Raw genomic sequence first — 17076 nt, forward strand, 5'->3', positions numbered from 1 at the left:
AAGCTGTCTTGTTATTGTTGTTGTTGTTGTTGTTGTCAGCACTCGCCCTGTGTTTGCCCTTGAATATGAAATGGAAAACTCAATGGCGCAGGCAAACAAGCTGGCAAACAAACAGACGAACAGCAGTCCGCTGGGGGGCAAACTGTAGGGAGGGAGGCGGTTGGCTGGCAAGGAAGAAGAAGGCAGGGCAGTAGAAGGGCAGGATGGAGATGCTCAACAAGAAGATGCCAAGGAGCAGGGCAGAACTGAGCTGAGCTGAGAACAGCAGACAGGAGGACACACCTCAGGGTTGTCAGGTAGCCGTCGTTGTCGTCGCCATTTCTGTCGTTGCCTCGTTGTTGTCTCATTGTTTTTACCTTCTGAATGGTTGAATCCTTCAAGGCGAAGGTGTCCTGGTGTCCTGGTGTCCTTTTCCCGCTGTCTTTCTCTCCTGGCAAGTAGCTGTCATCAGCTGGAAAGAAAAAGGATAACATTACATTTCGATATCGATGGCAGTATGAGCTGATGGAGAGTAAATAATTTTCCGCTCTTAGTTAATAATGATTGGTAAGCCCCCCCCGTTAATACCACAAATGGGAAATAAAATAATAACTAAATATTGTAGTTCGGGGATGGTAGGTCGGTGACTAAATGCCAAACTGCATTACATGGCAAATGAATAATGCATTTCCACGCCAATTTCCAAACAGAAATATTATTTATTTACTTAGAGTTAATGGCCCTGGAAAAGCATTCATTCATTTATGTTTTGTGCTTAGTAGCTTAACTTTTTTCGGTTTATTTTATAGAATTTCTTACTAGCTTTTAAATTGGTTTGGTTGGGGGAAAATCAAATGAGAAGATGGAACTGAAAAGCGTTCTATGTGTGAAAACTCTGAGCTATCTGTGCCAAACTCCTTGATTTTATGAATTGGATTTAGCAGAATCCATATCGTCGATAGACTAAGCCATATCTTAGCACTTGTCTTATCAGTTTTACATTTTCCTTTCCGGTTTTTCCGCCCGCTTACTAAGCACTTAGTCAGTCATCGCTGGTTTCCCCTCCTTGTGTGGAGTCTTTGACGACACCCCTACCTACACACACTCCACTCCATTTTCCATCATCGCTGGCATTTCCGCGGGCACTTTTCCGCACTCTAATGAGCTTTGATGAGCGATGGGGTGTGCGTTGTGATTGCGACACTCCCATAGAGTTTTCCGCACCCACCCTTTGGGGGGAAAAAAGAAAAAGAAAAACGGAATGAATGATGAATTTCAATTGATTGAGCCTGCATTTTGGCCAACGCATCAACGCAGATTAAATCTACGTAAATAGCAAAGATACAAGAAAATAATACAGAAATAATATCAAAAATGAAGAGAGGAAGATGGGATGGAAAATGGGTGGAAGATGGGATGGAAAATGGGATGGAAAATGGGTGGAAAATGGAGTGGGTGGGAGCCCCATGAAAATGGCATTTGCTATTAAGACGCATTGCGCGACAATCAGCCGAAATGAAAATATATTTCTACATGGCTAAGTCAGTCTAGCCGTGGAGGAGTATATAAGCCTCCATCGAAGGCAGCTGGTTTGATTGATTGATGGATGATTGGCAAGCTTGATTGATGCTTCTGCTGGGCTTTTGTTGTTGTTGTCGTTGTTGCTGTTTGTTTTCTTTTTGTGGATTTTGATTGACAAGTCGCGTGGGATTCGTCAAGGCAAGGGCGGCGGCCCCTTCTCCTCCCACCAAAACCAATCTTGGTATAGAGAGAAGTCCTAGAGAGGCTAGAGAGTCTAGACACATAAGCCACAGAGCCAGTCATAGACTGAGCCCCAAGGCAAAAGGTGAATGAGTTGCACGATTGGTAAGAAGAAAGTCAAGTCAAGAAGAAAGCCAAGTTAAGAAGAAGAAAGTGTGGTAATGGGAAAGGGGAAATGGAAATGGAAATGGCTTGTTTGAACACCGCTAAGTGCTGCATAAAGGCCCGCAAATAAGTTATTGGCTTTCCTCTTGGCCGAGACACAGCCAAACAGTTAACAAACGCGACAAGTTAAGCGGGCCAAGTTAACCCCTTTGCGACAAAGTGTCATTCGATATCGAGACAGTGGCACGTAAAAGGCTTAACATCCTCGCTTAACTCGCTGCCAGAAAGCTGAAGAAAAACCTCTGCAGGGGGGGGGAAGTTCTTATGATTAGTCAGTGAGTTGGTAGATGAAGGTGAATCTATGATTGGATTTGGGAAATGGAGGGAAAGTGTAGGTTTTTTATAGGAAAGTTATTTAGGGACAAGTTTTATGAGGGAATTACAGATTTTTCTAACATTTTCTGAGTTTATTCCTCATTGGTTTTCTTTCCCATAAAACTTGAAAGATCTTTCAAAGTCCACGAGTTTTATGTTAAATGGCAGCTAAAGATCAATTATTTTTTAAGAGGCCGCCCTGCTTTCTCTGTCATTTCTCCAAAAACCACTTAGATAAGAGCCTTTTGAGAGCCTTCCTAAACCATCCCGAAAAAGCCCAAAATAAAAGAGAGATTTGCTGGCTAGGCAGGCAGGCGCAGGCAGGCAGGCTCTGGGAAATGTGGAAAATTCTTAGCAAATCCAGCGAATAATCGTATTACACGACGACCATCCCAGCGACAGACATTACTCGTAGATAAACTGGCTCTGGCGTCGGTTTGTTTGTGGCAAAGACAAAAACACAATCAGGACATCAGGAAAAAGCACAAAAAAAAAATAAAAAGAGAAAGTAAAAATGTAGAGAGAGTTGCCACCAAGAAAATAATAAAAATAAAATGGAAAATAAATAATAAAAAGCGGGGCAAGGCAGGCAGGCAGCTGGGCAAACAAAAAGCAATGGGAAACGATGCCCCAAAACGGCAAGGAAAATCGCTAAAGGCCTCTGGCAATTACCACATGCAGGAGGCCGCCCCCTTCTCGCCCTTGATTTTTCCTACGAGGCGGCTCTTCTTTCATTTTTCGACCCCTTCCGCTCCCCTCCCCCCCCCTGACACCCTCGCGTAATGGCCAAACCAAAGTGTTAAAAAATGCTTTAAAACGAAAACGAAGAGGAGGGGAGGGGAGGAGGTTTGGGCGGAGGAAAAGCCTGCAAGGAAAAGGCCATACTAACAAAGCCAATTCACATTTTTTTCGAGGGGGGGGGGAGGGATAATGTTTTTGGCCAAAGCAAAACCGATGACAACTCGTAAAGGACATTCCGCTGCTGTTGTGTGTGTGTTAGTAAAAGTGTGTAGGAGTATGTGGGTGTGTGTGTGTGTGTGTGTGTGGGTATTAGTGCGTCCTTGCAGATTGGAACACTTGTTAAGTCATACGCTCGATTCGCTCGTAACAAGCCACAGTGAAAGAAGGAAGGAAAATGGGAAAAGAAATGTGGCGGGGTTGGGGGAAAAGCCCACTCAGCCGCCGAATCTCCTTGGTTTCTCAGGTTCTCTAGTTCTAAAGTTCTCCAGTTCTCGCAGTTCTCGCAGTTCTTGCCTGTTCTCTGGTGCTGTGGTGGTTCTCCAGTTCTTAGCTTCTTTTCAGGAGGTCCTCACAAGGACCTCTCGCAACTCACATCTCTCGTCCTTCGCCTCGCCCCATTGCGTTTCAAGTGTTAATTTGAGATCCCTGTGGCATAACCAGGACACCAGCACACAGACACATCCTGGAGGTGTGATATGTGCCTCCATTGTGAGGATTGCTAAAGGGGCATGAAGGAGCAGGAGGTTGGGTTGGGTTGATGGGGGCAACTCAGACACTCAAAAGAAAGGAAACGAAGAAGTTGAGTCAACTATATAGAGCCCAGCGTTGATTCCTTTGGCTCAAACGCTGCCAACGCTTCGCTTGCCTGCCTGCCTGCCTGCCTTGGCAGAACGAACGAAACCATCAGCCATCCATCCCACATCCTTTTGTTCTCTTGGAGTGTTCCATCACTACACTCCCACTTGGAAGGGAAGATACCCAAACTCAAACTCAAACCCAATCCCATTCTCATTCCCTTTCCCTTTCTTATTCCCATTCTCCGTCGCCACATCTCGAGTGTCTATCTTATTCTGTGTTTGAAGTAGTTTAAAAGCTTCAAATTTTCATTGACATGATTTGACCACGTTGGCTTGGGGGGCAGGCAGGATATATATATCCTGGATCCTTGGGAGAAGGTACTTGAGAAAAGGGAACAAGGCAGGGGCTAGCCAAGTGTTGGGTGTAATTAGGTAATATAATATATATTGAAGTTATTGTGATGACCAATTGGGTGAAGAGAGGAGGAGGAGGAGGACGAGGAGGTGCATTGGAAAGTCGAGAGTGAGGAGTTTCCATTGGTGTTGTAGTGCTGGCAGCTCTGAGAGGGTGCTAAGGATGTGTAGGTCCTTCGACTAGTGTGGTTCCTGTTGGTGATACGAAATCGATATGAGGTTTGGGTTTTGGGTGGTTTGGGATGGATGAGTGAATAAGTTTAAGCCTGAATAGGAGTTATTTCTGGTAATATCTACTACCAATTGGAGGCAGTTTTCCCGCATTTGAATGCAGAGTTAACACTCATTTTTAACTCCCTTTTTTTTAATGTAAAAACCAAAACCAAAACACATTTTGGCATTCACATTCATTGGCTCGAATGACACAACCAATCCATAATGAGCCCAATGTGCAAATCCCCAGCGCGGGCTTTTCTCGTCAGATTAAACGATTTTCAAGGTTGATCCGAGAGTTTTCCTTTCTTTATTTTCTTTCCTTGCCATGACATGGCACGCACTGTACTGTAGCCGCCTACCTGGTCTGGTGGTGGAACTCAGCACCTGGCTCCGGGACTCTTTAAGCCCTGTCGTTGGGTTTTGGGGAACGTTCTCGCCTCGCCTCGCCTCGCTTCGCCTCGCTTCGCCTCGCCTCGCCGTTTCATGACAAACGTTTGTCAACATTCTTTAAATTGAATTTCAATGGATTTTCCTTTCGCTTGTCAACGCACGCAAACAATGCCATCCATACCACCACCCACCTACACAAATACACTCTTCATTTTGTGTGTGTGTGTGATGAAAAGGTCACGGGTTACAAGGGTTAGGCAGCAGAGGCAGCTGGTGCCACCCACATCTTCTACTGTTACACCGCCGCCCCCTTATCAGCCACCTCCAGCTGACATCCGAGCCGGCAAACAAAAAGATCTCACGCATCGGCCCCTTTTTCATCTGGAGCTCACCTGGCGCGCTTTAGTGCACTTGGCAAAAAGCTATTAACGGTTTTATAAAAATAGAAAATGGCACAGGGGGAAAATTTGGGAGGGTAGGAAAGTGTGTGTGTAAGGAGATGGGAAATTTATGGAAAATTAATGAAATATTTTAAATATTTTTATTTGCAACTTTATAACATTTTATTCTTCTAAAAAATGTTTTTAAAATTAAAAAGTTTTTGAAAGTTTTAAGCAGTTTTTAGTAGCCTCTACAAGGAGTAGGAATCTTTGATTATTTTTCTTTGAAAATGTTAAGTTTCTGATCTTAAAAAAGGGGAAAAAGTGATTAGTTTTGATGGAAATTTTGCATGTGAAGTTTTATGGCAGCTTTGCAGCTTTCCCTCTTGCAAATTTTAATTAAAGATTTTCTCTAACTGTAGGCTGCATAATCCGACGTTTGACTTTGTTTCGGTCAGCGGGGGTGCTGGAAGTTTTTTTTTATTATTGTTTTTGTTTTTTTTATTATTTTCCGGCACTGCTGCTGCTGCTGGTGGCTGGCTGCCTGGCTCGCTCGCTCGCGATATTGTTTTGTATGGCGGGCGGGCGGGCGGACTACACTTTGAAGTGCATTAGCGCGTAATTGATTGAATTGAAGTTCCAGTTTCAGCGGCTAACATACATACAGGGGATGGGGGATGGGTGGCTAACACACACCAACACACATACACACAAACACATACTAAAAAGAAGGCTAACACATATACAAAGTCACAGGACGGCCATTTTCGTTTATGGGGCATTTTGTATTTTGTATTTTGTATTTTGTATGTGAGTCGCATGGTAAAACAGCTTGGTTAGCGACCAAAAAGCGAAACAGGCATGGAATTTAAATTATGTGAGAGGAAAATGTAAAAAAAAATAAAATAAAAACAGGGTAAAGGACATTAGAAAGAGAGAGCAAATAGGGCGAGAGGAGAGGGAGGTAGAGGGAGGTGGGTTGAAAGGAGTTAAAGGCCAGGATCGGCAACAAAGCGTTAACATTAAACGCCATTATTTGCTGTTTTTTTGGTGTTTTTTCTTGCCTTTCTTTCCAACTTGATGCTTTAGCTAAAGGCTAAAATGTCAAAGGAAAAGTTGTTGGCTACGACTGCCACGCCCCTTTAATTTATGGCAAATTCTCCAAGCTGCTGCTGCTGGTTTTTGTCTCATGTGGAAAATTTAAAGCCTTTTCCGCATTGGAAAAGAATATTTAAGAAGTTTTTTGATTGAATCGAAAATTGAATTGGAAATCCACTTGCCGGCATTTTCTATGCAATTGTTGTGTGAGGAAAATGCCATGGAAAATTCTTATTTGGGAAAAAAAAAACATGGAAAAGTTATATATTTTTTAGATTTCGTGAAAAGAGTTTTGGTCCGTCCTTGAGCTTTGTTTTTTTTGTTTATGAATTTTCCTTTTTCCTTGAGTTTTTCCTCTTTTTTACTTTTTCAAAATCGAGAAATGGAAACAATATCAATTTGGCTTTGGAATTACCTCGAGCGAACTGGTTAAATAAAGGCCTTTCGGCTGAGAATCAGCCCCTTGGCCAGTTTGCTTGCTTTTCACCTGTGAAAATCTTTGGATTTTTCAATGAAAATTGATGAAAATCCCTGTGAAATGGCCGCAAATTTGCCGCACACAGCCACAGCCTCACTTGGATTGCTTAAGTAATTAAATGCCAGAGTTATGTGCTCTCAGTTTAGGCTATATATAGAGGCAGGCTATCTATATAGATATAGATATAGATATATATTTACCTATCTATCGAGTGCTAGAAACTGCAAAAGGAAAAGTCAGCTGTCGTGCATAAATAGCTTGAGCTTAAAAAGCCCAAAATAAGACAAAAAAAAAGGAAAAGGAAATGCAAAAGTGAAAAAGAGAAATGAACGAAATGAACTGCAACAGTTTTCCGGGCACAAAAATAAATAAATAAATAAACAAACTTCATAACAATTTCCACTCGAGCTGAGATTGCAAATCGATCGATGTGTGGTTGATGATTGAGATATGGAAAGGGGGAGTAGGAGTAGGGAAGGAGCAGGAGGTTTTTCCACTAAAAATTTGAATATTTTACCAGTTCATCATTTTCACTTTTCCTCTGCAGAATGTATAGGCATTGGAAAATAAATAATTAAGGTAATTCCATCTCTGCGAAGTTTGTCGTTGCCAATACAGTAAGGACTCTTAAAATGTCATCATATCAGTGTGAGGAGGTGAGCTGAAGAGCTGAGCAGAGGCGGCAGCTTTGGAATGTGGCAGATCTGCCAGCTCTTCCTTCCTTCCTTCCACAAGCAAACTCAATTAAAAACCCATTGATTGAGATGAGTAGACTATATAGTAGATATATCTCTCTCTCTATATATATATATAAGATGTATGAGTAAATATAGCAAGAACATATGCTCGTTGGCATTATTTATAGCCCAGCAGCAGATTGCTGAGAAGCTTCGCTGCCATATGGTGGTGTTTTCCCCCCCTTGGAATAATCCTTCAAAACGCAAAAAAAGGGGGGCAGACTTGATTCTCTTGGCTACTGCTGGCTGGAGGATTTGCGAATGCAAAGTTGATAATAATTAGATTGATTACAAAGGGGTGGAGGGAGGGGGTGAGTAGTTGTAGTAGTTAAGAATGAAGGGTCTCTGGTCTAACCGTCCATCCATCCATCCATCCATCTGCTGGCTAGGAAAGAGGATTACCCTCGACCAGCGGCTGCGGCAGGGAGATGAGAAAACCGAGAGAAGGAGAAGGCTTAAGCTCATATCCACAATATTTTCTACACTTCAAATTCTAATTCTTATTCAAATTCCAGACAAAGCACAGCCAGGGAGAGGAGGAGAGTTGTTGTTGTTACCAGCAAAAGTTTGGTGTCAGAAGAAAGTGTGTTAATATTTTAGTATGTGCTGGGCAACAATCATCTTGTTTTTCCAACTATTTGGTTTAAGTGAACCTCCCAACCTCACTCCCTTCCCTGCTGGTTTGTTAGGAAAACTGATATAGCCCTAAGTCAGCCAGCTCTCTCGATTAGTCCCAGGTTTTTTGTGTTTAATTGATGAAAAAACAGAAATGGTTTTATGATTTCATGGGAATGTGGATTAAGTTTTAGGTTTTTTAAAGTGAATTTGGTTTTGAATTTAAGGAATAAAGCGAAGGAATAACCTATTTGATATAGAAATGAGTTTTGGTTTAATGTTACATCTTGAATTTAAAGGGAAATATAGTCTCGAAATTCTGATTTTAGATGTAGGAGAACCCAAATAATCCAGCCCCTCTTTGAGCTTGAGATCTTAATTTGGAACTTCCATGAAATTTCTTTTCAATTCCGTTGAAGTCCCTCGAATATTCCCCTCACTACCTTAATACTTCTTCTTACCACAAACCACAAAGCAACTTTAAGAGTTATCCTTCATTTTTCCACCTTCAAAAACATCCACATTCGAACTCACCTCGCCGGATCCTACGAATGACCTCCGGCTGTGGCAAGCAGCAGGGGCATTACGAGGGTTCACAGGGTCGCGTTCACATACATCGTTGGGAGAGTCATGTCAGGGAGTCAAATGCAGGCGCCGTGGCAAGTGATGCGTGTGGTAAATGCTGCAGGACACCACCTCCCCTCCTGGCCACTTTTACAGCAACGCCTGTCCTGTCCGTTGATTTTTTCTGTTCTGTTGTTGTTGTTATTGTTGTTGCAAAGGCATTGGGCTTCAGACAGGCTCCGCGCGCCATCGCTCGTTACAAATCATTTTAATGCGGTTACAACACAGCGCGCCCTCTCAGAGAATCCTGCAGCCTGGCTGGCCTGGCAGGGCTGGCAGGGCAGAACCTTCACCGCCGCCCACAACCGCATCATGTAAATAAAAATTATGAAAAGTTGTCGCGGCAGCGCGTGGCAAAATTCCACATAAGTATGCATTTAAAAATAATTTATGGCAAACGAGAAGGAATGAATCAGCGGTAGGAGAAGGGGAGAAGTGGGAAGTGGTGGCAGGATCGCCGGAGTTTTCCTTTAAATGGACACAGTCGGCGGGACAAAGTGCGCTTAATGAGGCTCAACGCAACGCAACAACATGCCGCAGCAGCAGCAGCAGAAGAGAAAGGACGTGCCGCAAAATTTCAGATGCCTTAGCATTTTCCAGCTGCCATTTTCCTTTTTCCTCTTCTCTTCTTTTTTTTTTTTCATCATAATTTTTCAACGGCATTTTTGTGCAGCACTTAAAGCCTGTCAACCGGTGTGCGAAATGCCATTGGGTTTCGGTTTCTGCGGTCCATCAGGATCAACGTTTTGGGATTAATTAATGATGCCAAACGTCCATTGTCCGCTGTCCCCTGTCCCCTGTCCGCTGTCCGTTCAAGCTGCTCTCTTCTCATCGCATGAAAAATGCGCATAAAATATGAGCGTAAAATATTTATAAAATCCATCCCCACTATACATGCGAGTGTGTGGGTGTGTTTGTGTGTGTCCCGTAACGTTAACTGTCATTGCAGTTTGCGGCTTTTCATTTTTTTTTTGTATTTTTAAATATGCTTGCCCTTTAAGCGGAAGGGGGGGAGTGAGGGTGAGGGTGGGTTACTAGTGTGCATGAGAGGGGGGAGAAATGAGTGTAGGCAGGTCCTGCTGGGGACATCCAAGTCCTGCCAACGTCCGTGGCCTAGAGCCGGCAGCGTAGAAATTACATTACATTTTACAAGCGACAAGAGGGCGTTCTCGGGACATTCAGGAGGCCAGCCAGCCAGGCAGGACATCATCCTGGCCAATAACAAACAACTAGAGGGGGCGTTCAGTTTGTGTGGCAGCATAAAAATTTCAAATATTAACATAAATTTGTACAATGAGGCAACAATTTGCAGGCAGCAGGACGAGAAGAAGAAGGGGGAGCGGGAAGGGGGAGCCTCCTGCAGTAGTAGTAGTGACAGCGCGACGGTGGGCGTGGCCTGGTGTTAAATATTTTGTAATAAGCACAGTAAACCGAAAGGCAAAACAAGCTGGAAAATTTATACATACGGAGAGGCAGGCAGGCAAGGCAGGCAAGGCCAGGCAAGAATATGGCCATAAGGATGTATCGGTGTGTGTGTCTGTATGTGTGTTAGTGTGGTTCAGGATACGCCAGACTGCCTGATAATGGTTCAATTATTTTTCCGCCCTATTTAACTGCAAGTAAAGCGGGGCGGGAGCGGGGTTGTCCTGCTCGCTCTCCCCCCCTCACTTTTCCCCACCCACCATTTTTGCACAATGGTCAACCAACCTCAACGCTCCCGGATATGTTGGACAATTTTCCGGCCATAGACGAGAGGAGACGTGTGCAATATACTAATACACACACACACACACACACACACACACACTAGCACTCACACACACTCTAGCACTCACACACCTACAATACTCGGACGGATGGACGGACGGACAGAAGGACGGATGGACTCTCTATCGTTGGCTTTGCCAACCGCAAAAATTTGTCACACGTCATATATATACATATATAAGGTTGGCCAGCCACGCCCTCTGTTCTGTTGAAGGCTGGCGAGGGGAAGTGAAAGGCCACGCCCCAACGCGCCCACAACTGCCGACGAAGTGGAACAAAGCGCTTTATATGCGACCATTGTCAGTCCGTTAAATGCGACTCAATTGGTTTGCCACAGTCGTCCGCTCAAAAGGATATGGCGAGGATGGGGGAGAGAAGGGAGAATAGAAGAGAGAGAGAGAGTCCTCCAAAGGTGATGTCCATGAGTGACCTTTTGGGAAGCAACAAACATTTCCTTCCACTCCTTTCCCCGATCCTGCATCCTGCTGCCTGTCGGCCAAGCAAGGCGTCGAATTCACAACTCGAACTAATTAACAAATTATTAATGATGTTGATGGGTGGGGGAGGGGAGTAGGGAGAGGTGTGATGATGGAGGCGAGGCAGAGAAGGATGGAGAAGGTGTGTCCGTCCTGTCCAGGACAGTCGAGTGAAATTTGCAAATGATTTTCAAACGCCTAGGCATTTAACATTAATTAACATTAATATAGCCATCCGGCTGAGCTGTAGCTGTAGCTGAAGGTATAAATAGAGTCCTTGACTTGTGCCCCCCCCCACCTTCCGATAGCAGCTTCCTCTTTCACCTCTTAATAACTCAGTTAAACAGCTTATGGGCACTTTAAGGGGTCCGCAAAGTGTTGGATGTTGAACTCAATGGATGTCTCCACCAACAACTATCCACTATCCACCCACCCACTGCGAACATCCGCTTTCTCGCCAAGGCTACCTCCCTCCCTCCCTCCAAGCCGCTGCCACTTCTCCAAAGGATCCGCTCGTCGTTTCCTGTGTGCACTTTTTTGAAATTCTTTGCGGATACAGAAATTTAATTTCCTTTGTAGCATTTTTATTGCTATTTATTATTATGATTATTATGTAGCACTATAGACATTTTGTCGGCCCCGTGTTTGCCAGACTCTGGGACTCTCTCGCTTGGTCCAGTCCGCCATCGTTATGACGGTCATAAATTTGTTTGCCCGCCCGCCGCCCCCTGGCCGATGTCGTCGGCCGGTTGGGTTTGGGGATATCGATGGTTGCTTTGGGATGTGGATGGTGGATAGGTTGGATGTTCTCTTCTCGATGGCTGCAGTTTGGTGGAGAGAAGGGTTCGATATGCAAACAACAATATTTGCGCAAATTGTTTGCTGTTCAACGATGGCAAGGGGAGGAGTGCCTGGCCCACTGTTGCTTCGCCTGATTATGTTAGGCATTGTGTGGGTCCAACAACTGCTTGTAAAACTATAAAGTTTCATGATTTATCCGAAATCGGCACTCGAAGGGGGGGTGTAGAACCAAAAAAATGTCTGACTTTGTAGAGCTGGAAGAGTGGATATACTAACAGGAATTAGTAACAAGGATTAGGACTTACTAAGCTGATTTTATTTGGAGTTTGAAAGGGTTTTCCATGGACTCGAAGGTTTGGGTTTCAGTTTTGATTGTTAATCAGGTGAAGGGTGAAGGGTGATTCATGGATGGATGTTTCATCTGTTTTCAAGAAAGAAAAGGCTTTTCCTATCTGTGTCAAATAATGATGTATCATTATGATGATGATTTTGTTACATTAACTCAAAAGTTCATAAGAAACCTTCCTTTTAAGCTGAAACTTACAAGATTTTCCTAGGGATTAGAGACCAAGTGTGGTGTGTCCTTGCCTTTGGCCATCAAGTTGGTCGCCTGATTGCGAATCTTTTTGGGCAGAGGCAAGTTCAGTCGTTTGGTGGCAGCCTCTCAACCCTTGACTCCTTATCCTGGGATTGGGCCAACGCCGCAGCTGCCGCCGGCACTCAAAATTAAACCGCAAAATATTCGCATATGAATATTCTTTTTTCCTTTTTGTTTTTTTTTTTGGATCTTCACAGCTTGAGCCGTAGCTCGTCATAATTTCCTTGCGTCTCCTTTCTCATCATTTTCTTTGCTGTTTTCTCTTTTTAGGCCGCGCCACAAGAAGGAAAATCAAGCAGAGGAAAAATAAAAAAAGAAACGGAAAAGTAGAAACCACAACGACGACGACGGGTGAGTTTCAGACGCAACGGGGAGCGGCCACGTCGCCGGCGCTCGATAATGAAGTTGAATGTGTTGACAAGTTTATTTGCTTAATTTTTGCTCGGCACGCCATTTTTGAGATTCCATTTGGCGGCGATGGCGGGCGGCTCTCTCTCGGGGCCCGTTTCCCGAAAGAGGCCACCGGGAGCAGCGCGGCCTTCGGTCCAAGTTTTCCCCAATACAAAATGGTTTCCCCCAGGGGGGGGTAGAAAGAGTAGGCGGCCGGGGCGGGCATATAATACGCATTCGACGCGGGGCGCGGCCTGCTGACAGGCGGCCCTCCATCACAATGATGAGTCGCGTTGATAAATACGAAACGAGGTTATGTACACGGCGATTCGTGGGCGTCTGTGAAACAAGTTCAATGCGATCCAAAAAACAGTGAAAACCGAAAAAAAAGGGGAGAGTTCTCGGAAAAGCCAAACCTGAAACCAACCCACCCATGAGGGGCAGGTGGGCTTGGTGGGCTTGGTCCTTGAACTCACTCATTTCCCTCTACGGATTTTCCCATAGCAAATAAGTGGTTATTCGTGAAAGTCATAGGGGTTACTACCCACCGGTTACCGGAAACTTGTTTTCCAAAAAAAAAAAAAAAAAGAAGGAGGAGGAAAAACCTCTTCTGTACAACATTTGTCCGTTGCAGATATGCTTTGTGCTCAAATTGCTTTATATAACCAAAAGGATTTTCCATTTTCCTGCCAAGTTTTTTCTGCCCAAGTTAAATGATAGTGTTTTGCCTGCTTAAAGTTTTAGGTTTAACTTTAATACAAGGCTTAAGACTTTAAATCATCTACGAAAGCCGATTAGAGTTTATCATTCGTTTTGGTTTTGTTTTTGTGGGGCGGTAGAATGGGTTTCTTTCCAAGACTTTTGTCTGTTTGTCAAGGAAGTTTTTAGAAGGTTTTTCTGTTTTAAAAATATATTTAAGATAAAAATCAAGGAGTTTCTAAAGGAAAAACTGCTAAATAGTTGATTCGAAAAACTGAAATTGAGACCCAACTTGTAGTACTTTTTCACGTGCCACGAATTCAGACAGCTAATCATGATGGGGGCGGGGGGAAGCCTACTCCTCCGCCCACCTACCCTTCTGCCCACTCCAAACTTTTTAGCCCCTTCATCCGTGTGGCCCTGTCGTTGGCTTTGTGCGGCCAATTAGAGCGTTTTGACGCCGCCTCGGGTCACTTTGCGTGCCATTTGCTTATTTTGCTTTATGCATTTCATTTCCCAAATTGCGGTCATAATTTTGTAGCTCACGGCCTGCCCTTTGTGGTGAAAGGGTCTGCCTGATTCGCTATGTCAATTGCAAATTGAAAATGCTCTCTCTTCTTCGTTCGTGGCTATGAAATGATGAGAAATTGCTTAGGAAAAAAGAAATATTGGAAAGAGGAAAGAGGAATCTTCATGTTTTTCAACTTAAATCAAGTTAAAGAGTATCCAATGGCTGGCTAGCTGTGAGGTTGAACGACTTTGCCCTTACTTTGCTTGTGAAAGTAATAAAATAATTATTAATTATGAACTGGCATAAGCACACACACATTTACACACATCAAGGCGCCTCTATTTGCGGCGTGTGTAAATATTTAATTTGAGCATTGTGATGAGGAATGATGTGATGACCTGGCAAATGGGCATGGCTAGGCTGTGGGCGCCCATGAAAATAATGTTCGTTTATTGATTTGAAAGGGGGGACCAGCAACCGCCAACAAACGCTAACAAACGCCAACCTGAATGAAATTATATTTTAAAAACCAAACAAAACGAAACGAAACAGTTCGTATGAATATCACGTATGAATACGACCCAATGTACTTTGCTCATCTCTCTCTTACTGCCCTTTCTTTGGCTGGCTTTCTCTGACAAAACGAGGCGGTTAAGGGAAAACCGAAAGGCCAATTACTTATGCCATTATAGCAAAAGGAAACCAGGGGCGCATTAAGTACATTATGCACTCGGTACTCCTGCTGCTGCTGCTGCTGCTGTTCGTTCCTACTGTTGCCTGTCACACAAGCTGCCAGGATCATCTGGTTGGTTGGTGGGTGAAGAAGAAGAAGAAGAGGTCCTGTGAGGGGGGGGGGGCGGACATAACTGGCAACTGGCAACTGGCAGCTGCATATATTAGCCAAGTTTCGCCCTCGTTTCTAGGCTTCTTCAACTACTTTCTCTTGGCTCACGTTCGTTCACTGCTCCGCGCTCAGTTCGTTACACTCTTTCCTGGCATGTACGAGCTGGGCACGACGTCCGTTTCCAGGCAGTTAGTGGAGGAAAAACCACTACTACCCAACTACCCAACCACCCACTATCCACATCACCTCAAACGATGGCAGCCACGCCTCGAAGTTCGCTCAACGGAAACGGAAATAATTTGTCATTTTATTTCTATTTTATGATTATTTATTTTATTCCAACGTCGAGTTTTGTGATTCAACTTGAGTCTTAACACAGACACAGACACAAACACACACACTTGATCACACATACATTAGCATTTGGCTTTTGGCCACGCTAAGGGACTTCCGTCAGTCCGTCAAGCGGCTGCCTTGCGTTTCAAGTGCCACAAATTGTTGCATACTTTACAGGGCCTGTCCTTTCTTGACATCGCACAGTGGTGGGGAACTAGCTGGGCAATTCCTGTAATTAAGATGTTCGAACTCTAGACTTGGCTTAGCTTGAGGAATTTTCTGTTAGAATTTTCTGCTGGTTAGGTAACAAAAATGATGAATTTTCCTGGCAAAAATAAAATTTCTTAAAAATCTTTGAAATTTCCTTTTTAAATCAACAAGCACTTTAAGGTTTGTAATTTGTAAAGCAAATCCGAAGAGGGGCAAAAAAGTTTTTATCATTTAAAACTATAAATCCAATTCACAGTTTACATTCATCATCTTTACTTTTTAGCATTTACATTGGCATTTCCCTTTATTCGTTGGCCACACAAAATAATATTTACCAATGCTGGCTATTTGTTAAATAAACAACAAAAAAAAAATTGAATTTTTCATGTCGATAAAAAAGGCTAACCAGAGGATATATTTAGTATGAACGAAAAATGACGTTAATCGCTTTTTATATTCAGTCAGTTCCAGTCCGGACTTGACTATCATCTTTCCTGGCCATGGCAAAATGTTCTCTCATCGTTTATATTTTATAATGAATTTTCCATCCTCCTCTTTTTTTTTTCACTGACACTTTAAGTGATTATATTTAACGAGCAATTGAGCTTTCGAAGTTTTGTAAGTGCAAAGGCGATTGATTAATCGTTCAATTATTTTCGGATTAAAGTAAAAGGTTTTTGGCCACTGTGCTCTGCTGGTCAGCTAGCTATATGTCTATGTTGGGTCAGGGAAGGGGGTGGTTGGTAGGGGTAGGGTTTTATCCGATCTCTGACTGTGACTGCGACTACGGCAGAGCCTATCGCTTACTTGGGCGGCATACTTAGTGGGCAGCCGCCAGTCGGGGGGCAGACTTGTTGTTTATGTCACATTCCTGGGAAATATATATTTTCCACTACTTTTTCTTCTTCCTTTCTTTTTTTTTTTAGCTTTGTTTTGACCACATTTCTGTCGTCGTCGTCGACGTTCTTGTTTGCTGGCTTGTTCAACAATCTCGTGCGTAATTTTCACCCCTTACCCTGCCTCCCTCTTAGCCAGTAAAGTGTGTCTGTGTGTGTGTGTTTGTTGTCACTTTATTTATGGGCTCGCTTAGGCTGTCCCCGCCGTGCTTCCAAGTTACAAGTTCCCAGTTTCAGGTTTAGTTTGGCATCCAGTTACTACACACAAACACACACACACAGGACTCGACACTGACTCTGGTTACTCCACTGTCACTCTGCCACTGCCTTTGCCACATTGCGATTCTGTAGCTGACCACTGATACAGTGATTTTTCATGCGATGATTAATTAACTAAAGTCCTGGCCAGTCCACGTTCATCCTCTACACTTCTGGCCATTATTTAGGCCCGCCGCCGACCGACGCCCATAAATATTTAGGCCAGGTCTGAAGTGGGTGTTCGGTCATTGGGTTGGGGGTTGCTCTTGCTGTTGGGGTGCTGCTGCTGCCTAGGTGAGTGGGCGTGTGCTGGCGGCGTGTTTAATTTCCACTCGAGCACCTTCAACACGCCGCTGCAAAGCGCAAAGCAAATTGAAAAACGCAAAAAGAAGAAGAAAAGAAAGAAAAAAATATGACAAAAAAAAGAAGGAAAATAATAACGCAGCGGCAAGGCGGCTCTGCTGCTGGCTTTCTGTGTGGAAAATACATAACGAAGAGCAAAGCGAATTACTCTTAATGAGTTGGAAAATGCAAACAAAGAGCTGCATAAAGTTGGCAGAAATCGCACAGCCGCCAGTCC

At 43.8% G+C, this 17076-nt stretch overlaps 1 protein-coding gene across 2 annotated transcripts in view; it reads left to right on the top strand.

The window, feature by feature from the left end:
• The window catches only part of LOC108102991 (zwei Ig domain protein zig-8), a 158022-nt gene that overhangs the window by 24773 nt on the left and 116173 nt on the right, over positions 1-17076 (top strand). For both annotated transcript variants that reach the window (XM_041819047.1, XM_041819046.1), the window contains exon 2: positions 12623-12703. The gene's annotated coding sequence lies outside the window, so the exon portion shown is untranslated. The remainder of the gene's footprint in view (positions 1-12622; positions 12704-17076) is intronic.

This window comes from Drosophila eugracilis, unplaced genomic scaffold (assembly GCF_018153835.1).
Source record: "Drosophila eugracilis isolate 14026-0451.02 unplaced genomic scaffold, ASM1815383v1 contig_124, whole genome shotgun sequence".
NCBI classification, from domain to species: domain Eukaryota; kingdom Metazoa; phylum Arthropoda; class Insecta; order Diptera; family Drosophilidae; genus Drosophila; species Drosophila eugracilis.